This window comes from Urocitellus parryii, chromosome 3, assembly GCF_045843805.1.
Source record: "Urocitellus parryii isolate mUroPar1 chromosome 3, mUroPar1.hap1, whole genome shotgun sequence".
In the NCBI taxonomy this organism is placed as follows: domain Eukaryota; kingdom Metazoa; phylum Chordata; class Mammalia; order Rodentia; family Sciuridae; genus Urocitellus; species Urocitellus parryii.
Window position 1 is genome coordinate 99,697,662 of NC_135533.1, and position 13,655 is coordinate 99,711,316.

Genomic DNA, 13,655 nt, shown 5'->3' on the forward strand with positions numbered 1-13,655 from the left:
TTGGCATTCATGGTTTCAGAGGTCCATAGACGGCCAATTCCATAAAGTGAGGCAGCATATCAGGGCAGAAGGGCATGATGGAGGACAGCAGCTCAGGATATAGCAATCAAGAAGAAGAAAGAGAGCTTCCCTCACCAGGGACAAAATATATACCCCAAAGGCCAGTGATCAAGTTCCTCCAGTCATACCCTCCTACTTATAGTTGCCACCCAGTTAATCCCCATCAGTGTTTTAATGCACTGATTAGGTTAAGGCTCTCATAATCCAATCATTTCACCTCTAAACTTCCTTGCATTGTCTCACATGTGAGTTTTTGGGGGACACCTTATATCTAAACCATAACAACTGCATTTATCTTGGAACTTTAGAACAGACAGATGCCAAGGTCCTGCCTTGGATGTCTGACTCACAGGGTCTGGGTGAGGCCTGTGGTAGCCTCTACACCGCAGCAGAACAGTCCATGAATATAAATCTAAGGATTTCACTCCCCTGCCCAAAGCATCTCAATTGTCCACAATGAGTATTACTTCTTAAAGTATACTTTATAATTTAAATAAAAATAATACTTACCAAGAAGCAAAAACAAATCAAACCTTTAATGATTTCCTCTTGCCTATAGGGTAAAGTTCAAATTTCTCAACATACACTGCAATAAAAATAAATAAAACAGAAAAAAACATAAATTAATTAATTTAAATGTCCTGATTATGGAGTTGGAGAATATTATCCTCAGCAAAGTAAGCCAATCCCAGAAACCAAAAGCTGAATGTTCTGATAAGTGGAGGCTGAGTTATAATGGGGGCAGCAGGCGCATAGGGAGAAGGAAGGAACTTTGATTGAGCAAAGGGGAGGGAGGGAAAGGGAGGGGGCATGGGGACAGGAAAGATGGTGGAATGACATGAACATCATTACCCTAGGTATAGGTATGACTGCACATGTGGTGCGACTCTACATCTTGTACAACCAGAGAAATGAAAAGTTTGGCTCCGTTTGTGTATAATGAATCAAAATGCATTCTACTTTCATGTATAACTAATTAGAACATATAAATAATAACTTGGAAAAATTTTAAAAATTAAATGTCTCAATCGTGGCAAAACAACTTCCACTGCCTAACTTCTGCACAGGCTCCCCACACATTCTCACCATATACGCCAACCCAGGATTTGGCAGGAGAAGTTGGATGTGGTTCCTCAACACCAACCTGGGTTTTATTTCTCTGCGCTTTCTGCAGAGATTCCCTTGGCCTGAACATCCTTCCTCCACTTTCTCACCTGTCTCCTTAATTCTCACCCAGAGATACCAGTTCAGGAATCCCATCCCTCTAGTAGCCTTCTATGCTCACTACTAACTTCTGCCAGCCCCACCCTGCCCTCTGTGATGTTTAACTGTAAGTGTCAACTTGACAGGGCTAAGGAATGTCCTGGTAGCTGGTAGAACACTGTTTCTGGGTGTGTCTGTGACAGTGTTTCTGGAAAAGATTGCCATTGAAAGCTGTAGACTGAGTGAAGATGACCTCACCAATGCAGGTGAGCATCTGCCAATCTGTTGAGGAGTTGAATAGAACAAAAAGGAAAGGTGAGCCTGTTCTGTCTGTGTGAGCAGGGATATCCATGTTCTTCTGCCTTTGGAGACTGGTCTTCAGACAAGGCTTCCCTAGATCTTGAGTCTTTGGGCTTGGATTGGAACCACACCATGGCCTTTGTGGGCCTCCAGATTTAAGACAGCAGATTGTGGGACTTCTCAGCCTCCATAATCACATAAGAAATTTCCTCTTAATGAGTCTGTCCCCCAGCTTCATTCTCCTTAGCCTATATATATATCCTACTAATCCTGTTTCTTTGAAGAACCTTTATTAATACACCCTTCCTCCTTCCAGCCCTTCCCCTTAAACTGAACTGAATACACACACACACACACACACACACACACACACACACACACACACACACTGCCAGCAGATCTCTGCAGCCTCCCAGGCAAACCCTGGCTAGACCTCAGACTAAATCATTTTGCAGCATCTGTTGCACTGCCAGCTAACAGTTCCTTAAGGGAAGATGCTACATTCCCAGGGCCTCAGGAGGAATGACAGTGAGCAAGCTCCTTCTGAGATGCTCACAACCTCCCAGTGTCCCCATCTACCTGCTCTCCCCCCACACACACACACACACTTTTGTGGCACTGTCCCCCAGCTTCACTCCCCTTGGCTTTTAAAGTTCATTCAAGCATGCTCTGATACTAGTAAAAGTACCAATGCACAAGCCACTAAATTGTTGCAGTTATGAAAGGAACATGGGGACATAAAAAAATTGTCTCTTGAAAGAGGGATTAACCTTCAAGGAGACTAGAGGAATAAGTTATATATATGTGTGTGTGTGTGTGTGTGTGTGTGTGTGTGTAACATAAGTGACTCTACACACACATTTTTAAAACATTGAGAAATACAGGACAAATTTAAAGCTGCTACATTTTCAGATAAGGTGGTTAACATATTTTTTCTTTACCATCAAAGCATCTTTCCAGCTGTTTGAAACTTAAAGCAATGAATCCAATGTTTAATCATGAACTTCTATTTCTTGTTCTACATAGTGTCTTAAAAGTCTAGAAACACAGGAGAAATAGTGGAGGTGGGTGCGGGGCGGTGGGGTTCCCTGCCTGCTCCAAAAGGATTTCAGATTGCTTACAGAATACATGAGTACATACTTTTAGCCAACAAATAGTGAGACTCCAAGATCAGGTGCACTCCATGACCAGGGAGGGCACAGTAGAACAGGGGCTACAGTTGAGGATTGAGCTCCATGTGTTCAGGTAGCTTTTGCCAAAGGAGGAGCAAGGTCAGTTACACAGTTCACAGTTCCAGGGGATGAAAACTGGCCAAAGTTACTGATGCTAAATGCAATCATTGTTTGTTCTCCAACCAGGAAGATATTTATCCCAAAGTAAAAGAATACGTTGAAAAAGCATTCTGGATAGAAAAGAAATAGACTGAAGAAGAATGTGTTCATTTCCTATAGTTGCATAACAAATGATCACAAAGTTCCCTCACAGTTCTTCAGATCAGCAACCCAGCATAGTATGGCTACTTTTTCTGCTTGCTCAGTCTAGTGCATGGTAAATACCTGAAATAACACATCAGCCAGACTGAGATCTCATTTGGAAGTTCTTGGGAAAAGTTTGTTTCAAACTCATTTTTGTTGGCAGAATTCAGCTCCTGCAGATGTAGGACTGAGGGGCCTGTTTTCCTTGCTGGCTCAGTCCAGGGCCACTCTCAGCAATAAGGGGATGCCTGCAATTCTTGATACGCCACCCTCTTCATCTTCAAGCCAGCAATAGTACATTCAGTCCTTCTCACTTTGAATCTCTGATTTCCTCCCTCTGTATCCACTCAGTCTCCCACATCTGGGCCCTAGATGGAAAGGGTAAAGGTTAGGTCCACATTTGTTTCCTTTGTTTGTTTTTAATACCAGGGATTGAAGCAGGGGCATTTCACTGAGCCACATCTCCAGCCCTTTTTATATTTTTTTTAATTTTGAAATAGGGTGTCTCTAAGTTGTATAGGGACTCACTAAGTTGCTGAGGCTAGTTTTGAACTTGAGATCCTCCTGTCTCAGCCTCCCAAGCCACAGGCATGCACCACTGCACCTAGCTGTTTCCCTTTTATAAAGTCAGCTGTGACATGCAAGGCAACCTAATCCCAGGAGAACTGGCAGAGTCCTAGGTTTATGCAGGACATCTACACCACAGAGGCAGGAAATCTTGGGGCTCATCTAAGATTTCCGCCTTAGATGGCTCAGAGGGTGTCGCGACCCCTTGCCCGCAAGGAAGACGCAACTCAGGAATCTTCTTTCAGCAGTTTATTCAGGTCCTTGATACTTTTCTTCTCCACCCCTGGATGCCCCTCCCAGCCTTAATAAATCACCTCAAGCCCCAATGCGAAGCTGCCACGTGGACTTTTCTCACAGGGTGCCAAGTCACAGCATGCCAACTCATTCTGATAAGGAGTTGTTTGTCACAGACTACAGGGGAAACCAGCGCCATCTTGTAATGGCGGCCACAGTTCACAGAAACGGCTCACCACAAGAGGGGTCACACTTTTCAGCCTTGCTACCCTGAATCTCAAGCTGGGATCCCTCATACCAGATCTGTGGGGTCAATGATCAACTCCCAAATGAGGATACTTGTCAGCTCTTACTGGGCTGATAGGTGAGTGTGGATGCTAGCTACCATAAGCCTCCTGCACTGTTGCTTTTTTTAAAAAAAAATTCTCTAAAGACAGGTTTTGTTTATAAATAAAATAGCATCTTGACATAGATTTCTTTAAAAGCTAGGAATAGAAAAACGTGGACAAGTCTACCAGAATATTAAATTAATTCAGATGAGGGTGGCATGCCAGACAAGTACATTTGTCTTCCTGGAGTTTGTGTCTATAATAGAGCCTGGATGCACAGAAAAATTATCCAGATATGTGAAAGGCAGAGATAGTTCCAGAACTGCCTTTGGTCCCTTCTTTTCTTCATAGCAACTTCTTGTAATTAAACCACCAGCCCTCATTCCCCCAGTCCCTCTCAATCCCTCCCCACAGCTACTTCCCCTCTCCCCACAACCAGCCCCCAGCCAGACCCCTCTTCAGGCTGGCAGTGAGCACCTCAAGGTTGTGGATACCCAAGGCTCTTCCTGTCCTACCTTTTTCTAAGTCATGGAGGATAGAAGTCTTTCTTTATGGTCTTTATTCATCAAAAATACTATGGTGTTAGTGACTATCTGATTAAAGGACTCTGGGATTCTTTTATTTTAAGGAGAAAATAGATACTTCATAAAGAAAACTTTCCCTCTTGCTTCTGCTTATATATTCATTCCACAATCAACTAGAATAAGAGGTTGTTATAGTTTTTACCTTAAATGTTTCCCAAAGGCCCATATGTTAACTGTTTGGTCCCCAGCTTGGCCATATTGGGAGGTGATAAATCTTTAAGAAATAGGGCCTAGTGGGAGATCTTCTAGTTAGTAGGGATATGCCCTTGATGGAGATAAGGGAACCTCAGCCCCTCCTTCTTCCTCTGTTCAATTTTCCCACCATGAGGTAAAGAGCTGTGATTCATGATATGCTCCCCACTCTGACATACCACCTCACCACAGGTCCAAAATCAACAGGGCCAGCTGACCAGGGGCTGAAATCTCCAAACTATGAGCGAATGTAACCTCTTCTCTTTTTAAGTTGATATGTCTGATATTTATTACAGCAACAAAAAGCGGATGAACTCACAGGGTCCTTTTTAGATGTTTTAAAGATGTTTAGACATGGAGAAAATGTTAACAATAGCAAGATATTTAAGTAGGAAACTTTTTTTAAGGATACAAATATACTATATAAATAACACAAAGGTTTAGACACAGATCAATGCTTTTTGTTGGTTTTAAGGGTATGGCCTATTTAGAACTCACCTGAGGTGGACCAAAGTATCCAACCAAAGGAAATGAATTTCCCCTCCACTGCGAATTGAGGGTTCAATTTCTGGGCTGTGGCCCCTGTGTGTCTGGTACAATCAGCTAGGTGACCTCAAGCAGGTTTTTTATTGGCCTGTTTATGCTCCTCATCTACAAAGAAAAAAATCAACTACAAGACAATCTGCTTATGTACTTTTTAATTTTTTTAAATTTTCTATTTCACATGTCCCTTATTAATACTGGATGGGTATTATTATTCATTTAAAAGATCAGAGACTAGATAACAATATAAATACACAACAATCGATGTTGATCTAATTTAGAGCATTTATTAGGTGCCAGGCTTTGTGCTAAGAGTTTATGCACATTATCTCATTCAATTCTCAGGAGAACTCAGTGAGATAAGTTCTATTATGATCTCCATTGGATAGAAAAACAAAACAGCAGCAAAAATAAACTGAGCATTAGATCAATTGATTGTCCTGCCCTAAGCCACACAGTCTGAGGAGCTGGCAGAGAAATGGCAGCACTGGCTCCAGCTTGCCCGTCTCTCAACACCATATTGTACACCTGCCTATGCGTCTGTCTGCCCAAGCGTCTGTCTACTCCTGATCTGGGAAATTCAACATCCATGCCTAAATTTTCAATTTTTTTGTAAATTAATAATATAAAACATTACTTGATTATTATGCTATATGCAATCTACTTTAGATCAATGGCCAATATAAAATATTTCAATGAACTTCTATTGTAAGGATGGCAGATTCAAGAGCTTCCAGGGAGCCAGGTCAGTATCATCAAATCCAAGGTACCATGAATCGTAAGACCAATCATTGATTTTCTTACCACTAGCTAGAAAAACCTTTGCAATTCAAATGGCAAGATCCACCAGTGGTCAGCCAGACTCTGATTTCAGGATCCTTCAAATATGAAACAATGGGTGTTTTAGAATTGATAAAACACAGTCACAGAGGCCTGGTAAGTTGTGCTTCTCATGAAGACTGCTGTTTCTCAGCTTCTGCTGCTTGGTGCTGGAAAATCTGATTCTTTTTTATAAGTTTGAAAAGTCCACATTTTAGTGAGGCCTTCCTGTTTAAAAACAAATACTACACTTGGAACTATTTTTTTTTTTTTCAAAAAAATCAAATACTCGATGAGCCAAAGCAAAAGTGTCCGCGGAACATACAGCCTGCAGCTTTACCTGTGGCCAGTGGGGCCCTCTTAATTAATAAAGCCAGGTGAGAATGATTGGCCCACAGAGAATGGGGGAAAACTGGGTAATCGTCATCCAAACAATAAAGTAAGATAAGGTGGACTAAGATGCAGTGATGGGGATGCAAAGAAGATCATTTGTCCCTTATGGATGGTGCAGTCCCAAGCTCCGTGGCTGAGGGGTTGCCAGCAGAGTAGAAACAGTTTTGAGGGTTAGTTAGAGACAACCCTAAAATATCTGTTCTTTCATTACTCTTAAGTGCTTCTCAAAGCAGCAGCATCACCTGGGAACTTCTAAGAAACGCCGACTCAGGGTTCCTCTCCAGACCTAAAAAGTCAGCCATTATGGGCTGGGACCTCTGATCTGTGTTTTATGAAGTCCTGCAGGTGATTCTGGTGCATGTTTAATTTGGAGACCCTCTGCACTAGGGCAAATATAGTGATTCAACTATTTTTTTAAAGCAGACTCTGGATGTAGCTCAATGGTAGAGTACTTGCCTAGCATGCATGAGGCCCTAGGTTTAATCCTCAGTATGGGAAGGGAGATACCAAGAATCATTAGGAAACACCCAGTATTTGATTAATTTAACTAGCATTCTCATTAGCACACTGCTTCTCACACATTCTCATATCTTTTCAGTCAGCTAAATGATGAGTATCTGAAACAGCACCCCTTTGCCCAAAGCAGATTTACTCTTGGTGCTAAAATCTTGCAATCCTGTGTGGCCAAAAGCAGTCAGAGTAAAGAAAATCATTCCTAACAAATTAACACATTATTTCCAACTCACACCATAAAAACTGTAAGAGAAATACCTCATTTTTTCCCATCCATCTCTTTTCCCTAAGGAGCCCTGAAATTGGGAAGCTTGTATCTTACCTTCAGAGCAATAAAGAAAGCAGGAGCTGGAAAGACTCTGAGAGTCAGTTTAGGAATAGCAGCTTCAGAAATCAGAAGGGAGCAGGGAGAATAGGAACCAAAAAAAGTAAGACATAAGCAAAGGAGAGAAGAGCTGTCAGCCTGGGTGTGACGAAATGGCTCCAGGGGGTTGGTTAATGGAGGAGGGTCCTGCAACTCCTGTAATATTTAAACCAGGTGAACCAGACATTGAGTCATCCCTGGTGAATTTTGGGAAGTCACTGAATTGCTCTGAGCTCTGCCTTCACATTTGTAAATGGGGAGATGGGGACAGACGGTGAAAAATGCCTAATTCTCTACAATTAAAATAGTATGTGTGGAAGAACTGGCTCTGTACTTGGCACATAATTAGTGCTCATCCTTGCTACTTATCTTCTTGCCACTTTGATGAGTCCTTGAAGTCTTTCAACTCAGGGAAGGAGATGCCTTGAATGCAGTTGATTTAGAGTTTTATGATCTTTTTCTTTCTTTTTTTTCTTTTTCTTTTTTTTTTTTTTTTTTTTTGGTCCCTAAATGTGACTTGATCCTTTAGTTGATAGGCCTCTCTATTGGATACCTTGAAATGAGCTGCTTTACTGCTTAACAGTCATTTTATGAGACTATAACAAGAGAAATTTATTTGAAGGCATTCTATAAACATTTGTATTGTATGTTGTTGTTCACAATTTGCTCATTTGAACATTTCAGAAATTTGGAACTATAAGCAGAACTTGGACACTGGATTGGTTTTTTGTTGTTGTTTTTGTTGTTGTTGTTGTTGTTGTTGTTGTTTTATTTTTGGTCACAGAGCTATATTTACTTATTCCTTCTGAAACATTTATTATAATCATGAGAAGATATTAGTTGAAACTTTATCATCTATAATCTTATATATCTGGAGTGGAAAATGAACTATTCCATCAAGTTAACATTTAGTAACAATTTGTGAAAACAAATTCAACATTTTAAGTCTTAAAGAGAAAATATTACAGGCAAGTAAAATTTTAATTTATAGATATATAAAATTGATGAGGGGCTGGGAGTATAGCTCAATGGTAAAGCATTTGCCTACCATGCTTGGAGGCCCTGGATGATTGGTTTGAATTCATTTTAAACATATTTTAAATGGATGTAGACTAATTATACAGATGTGTGGGGCAAAGTGTGATCTTTCAATATGTATATATATAATGTGTAATCATCAGATTGTGATAATTGGCATCTATTACCTTAGATACTTATCATCACTCGGTGATGGGAACATTCAAAATTCTCTCTATTAGCTATTTTGAAGTATTAGTTGTTGACAAACATAATTATTCTATTATGCTATAGAACATTAGAAGTTATTTCTGATATCCAGCTGCATCTCTGTTCCTAATGCCATCTTGTCTCCCTCCCTCCCCACACCCCTCCTCGACTCAGGCAATCACTAGTCCACTCTGCATTTCTATGAGGTCAAATTTTAGCTTCCACATTTAAATGAGAGCATGATATTTCTCTTTCTGTGTCTGACTTATTTCACAATGTCTTTTACTTCCATCCATGTTACCACAAATGACAGAATTTCATTCTTTTTATGACTAAATAATATAGCATTAAAGGACTTAAAGCTGTACTATCTCAAAATTTACCAAATTGGTATGTTGATTTTTTTCAAGCTGAAATCACTTGAGGGACAGTAACTTTGGAGAGGGCCATTTGACCTATTCTTTCCCTGGCTGCAACAAGATTCTCTTGAAAGGGCTTTCCTTCACATACCAAGGCTGGAAAATAGCCTTGATCACTAAAAGCTGGTAATGGGGCTACAATAAACCTAAATAAGCAAACTTATTACCTTATCTCCCACCAGCTTCTGCATCCCCTCAACACCCTTTATCTTTTAGCTACATCCTTAGCATTGACAGCCCTAGCCAGAGTTCCATCTGCCCTGTCATCCTTCACAAATTTATTATTCTTTGTCTAAAAAGTATAAAAGTATCATACTTTGCTCATTTCTTGAAACTTCACTCTTTTGTAAAGATGTATATATATGTGTGTGTGTGTGTGTGTGTGTGTGTGTGTGTAAATTTAATAAAACTTTTTTGCTTTTCTCTTGTTAATCCACTTTTTTTAATTGGATTCCTAGATATAGCCAAAGAGTCCACATAGGCACTAAGGAGGGTAGAGGAAATCTCTCTCACACCTACAGTGTATATATACTACATTTTCTTTATCCATTCATCCATCAGTCAGATTTTGTTTTTTAAAGGTAGTTTAGAGGCATTTCTGATTATTTAATAGATTTTATCTTGAAGGCAAAATATATTGAACTCATAGGGAATCTTTGATCAAAATGGAAAGATTAACTTTGATCTTATCTATTATCTTTGAACATAATTCCCTACTTTGGACTGCTGATATGAAACAGCTTGGATTTTTTTATTCATAATGTAAATACTACTTTGCACCTGATTTTAGATTCCATTGAAGTCATGGAGACTTGTGCTTTTCATTTTTAGATGAAATGTGGACCCAATAAATAGATAAAGGCTCACTGAAGCCATGAACTTCAATTTCTGGCAACATTTTCAACTTGGTTTTTTATAACTGAACCCTTGTAGGACAAAGAATTCTGTAATCATTTGAAACTAATCATGGGTGTGTAAATGAAATTACCATATCAAAATCAAGCATAACTTGGCCAGGGTCCTGTAGGAAGTGCCACATATACTATAAGGAGAGTCTCCAGCTTTGACCCTAAGGAGGCAAACCCAGAACTCAACTATTCTGGGATGCAGTTCAGAGAGTTCTTTGAAATCTCCTTATTTAGCTACAAAATGCATGCTCATTTTACATTTAACTTTATGTTTTTATGTCTATTTTTAAAATAAAAAGCTTTACTTAAAATTTTGAGTAAAATTGACGCTTCAAGGCAGACACTCTTGCCCCTGGGCACATCCACCTACCTCTAGGAATGAAAGTGCCCATCTGAGAAGTCCTGGGAGGCTGGAAGGTGGAAGAAGTAGGCCATCATGCATATATGACTGAGTGATTAGACACAATTGAGTATTTTTAGAAACAGCCTCATCTTTCATGCAGTGATACTGTGAAAAGAAAAGGTAGTATCTGAATAATGTGGTAGAGAGCAAAGGCTAAAGTAGCCTTGTCAACAGAGCTAAAAGTCTCCCTACTGTTGAAACAGAAGTCTCCCCCTCTACCCACCACTAGAGTTGAAAGCCCTGATAGCAGCTCTGCTTTGCTGAAACGCATTTTGATGTTTGTTCCAAAGCCCTGCAAATTCATACTCAAAACTTACAGCATGAGAATGGGAGTAGGAGAGATGCATCTGATTTAACCCCAAAGGCCTTAATTCAACTCAAAGATCCTTGCCAATACCCTAGGGAATCATCTGCACACACCAACAGGCTTGGTTAGGAATCTGCTAAGCCATTTGCCAAGTAGGCTTTGTTGTGGAAACATTTATTTGCGACTGCCAGAGCTGTGTCTGAGATGCAGGGGCAGACTGACCCAGCTCCAAGTGACTGGAATAACAATCAGACCTTGGACACAGACCAAAGGGAATGTGTCAGACCTGAGAAGACAAGCAATATCCCTACATCCCTGATGTCCCCACCTCTCTACCTCAGGTCACTTCAGGGTGAAGCTATTTTGGCTGAGCCTTCATGTCACTCTCACAGTCAACAAACCATAGTAGAGTCTGTCTGAGTGCAGCAGATTTCTCAACCTCGAACGTGCCTCTGCAGCTCAGCTCCAACAAGAAGTCGGAGTGTCCAACCTTCCCAGGCCCGGGCAGACATTTTTACTTCCTGGAAAATAGTTGTCACAGCTACTATTGCTTCCACTTTTATATCATCAGACTGGGGCTCAGGTGATGTTGTAAATAACATTAATGAACAGCCAAGTTTTGATAGAATTTTATGTAGTCTTAAATAATATGAGTTTCCCTTCTGAGCATCTAAAAACTTTAATACTTTTTTTCTGTTGATAGACACAATTTTTTTTTAATTCTCTAACTTTTAACTGATACATAAAAACAGCATGTTTATGGAGTACCCTGTGATGTTTCAAATCATTATACACTGTATAATGATCAAATCAGGGTAAACATATCTATTTCCTTAGATATTTATCATTTATAGTGAGAACATGTAAAATCCTTTTTTCTAACTCTTTGAAATATACAATACATTATTATCATCTGTACTCACTCTACTGGACAGGAGCACTCCAGAACTTCTTATTTCTATCTAACTGTAACTTAGTGCCCATTGATCAACCTTCCCCCACTACTTCCTCTCTCCTGCTTTAATGCAATAAAGATTTTTTAAAAATAACAACAACAAAACAAAACAAAACAAAAAAACCCTCTTTGTGCATAGCCTGAATTTCAGCCAGCAAAAGAATGCTTAAATAAAAAGAACAAAAATATGCATGCTTTTAAAAGGAAGGAATCGATACAGTGTCCTTTGTTATCATTGCACATTTAAGTTAATTTTAGCCTGGCATGATATAGGCAGTTTAATCCACACCTTTTAAAAATGTAAATTGAATCCATTCACTATAAACATGTATTTTTACAAAGCTCTGTGAAAATGATGGTTTTTGTTGTTTCCTCAAAGAACTTATATTCTAAGAAGAAGACAGGTAAGTGTGGAAATTTTTAAGCTAGCAAAGACTTCATCAGTCCGTTCTGTCTTGGTTAGGCAAGTATAGCAGTGTAAGGGAGTTCATCCTGCCCAGGTCACCTATTGCCTTCGCCTAGGCAGAGTTGAAAAAGAAGAAAATTACATAACATTAAGGGATTTTGAAGCCCTGATTGTTCCCTGGAGGACTGGCCATTTACAGAGTTAAAAGATTGGTCTATCCTGAGGATGTAGTCTCATTTATTTGTTGGTCATTTCTCTGTGTCAGCCAATCAATAGAAAGAAGAAACACAAATTAGAAAGGAATGGTTAGTCAGCTTTGCATCTCTGTGACCAGAATACCTGGCAAGAACAACTTAGAGGAGGAAAGATTTATTTTGGCTCATGGTTTCAGAGGATTCTGTGGTCAGTCAGCTTCAAGCAGAAACATCATGGTGGAAGAGCATGGTGGAGAAAAGCTGCTCAGTTCATGGCAGCCTGGAAGCAGAGCTGGGGAGGAGGATAGTAGCCAAACTCACCAATCCCAGCTATGTCTTACTCTGTTTCTTTATTATCAAATGGGAGTAAGAGACAGAAACCTATTGAAGAGTATGACAAGCTCCTATCTCACTTGATGCCAAGCCCCATTGCGTGTGCCACCCCCATTGGTTCTCTCTGCTGAACAGCCCAGCATCACTGAGATGCACCTCACACCTAAGCCTAGCAAAATTTGCCTGCAAAGTGTAGCCAAGCTTACAGGTCTACCAGGGATGCCTATTTTCAACAGGAGGAAGTAGTGTAAAAACCCCTTCTTATTCCCTTGAGCTGAAGCTGTGAGACCTAGCAATTTACAATCATTAATCTCAGGAGGTTTACGGGAACATTCAGTCACACCATCAAGAACACTCAGAGAAGAAACAGAGTAAACCCAAACAATCTACAAAGGGACTTTGAATAAGAGATTATTGGATTTTCCATTTTTCCCTTTCTTCAGTACAGATTATCTTCTTAAAAATGGATACTGTGCAGATTTACTTGATACTCAGATTTTTTAAATTTGTTTTCTGTAAACAAAACATGTTCAAAGGTATCTAGGAAGAGTTAATTCTGCTTTAGAATTAATACTTAAAATCCTTTCTGAGAAAAGTTTTCCTAGGAGAGAATGGAAACCAGGACTCTAGCAGTTTTGATTAACCAATCTACGTATATTAAACAATGACAGAAAATGAAACATTTTAGCAACCTGGTTTGCAAATACCTGCTAGACTGTAGATAATCCATGTAACAATTATGTTCTGAAATTTCCCAGGAAAGCAATTAATTAAATTAGAGAGACTTCAGAGTAACTTCTTAATGCCATGTTCGGGTTCCTCCCTAATGAACAGTTTCCTGGAAATCCCTAAATAATAATAATAAGTGGAGATACAGCAGTTTAACACTGCACTTTCCTAAATGAAAACACATTATAATTACAATGG

The 13,655-nt window shown here is 39.7% G+C and overlaps 1 protein-coding gene across 1 annotated transcript in view; it reads left to right on the forward strand.

Annotated features, from left to right (window-relative positions):
* The window catches only part of Hecw1 (HECT, C2 and WW domain containing E3 ubiquitin protein ligase 1), a 287,449-nt gene that overhangs the window by 118,695 nt on the left and 155,099 nt on the right, over window positions 1-13,655 (forward strand). The gene's annotated exons all lie outside the window — the stretch shown is intronic.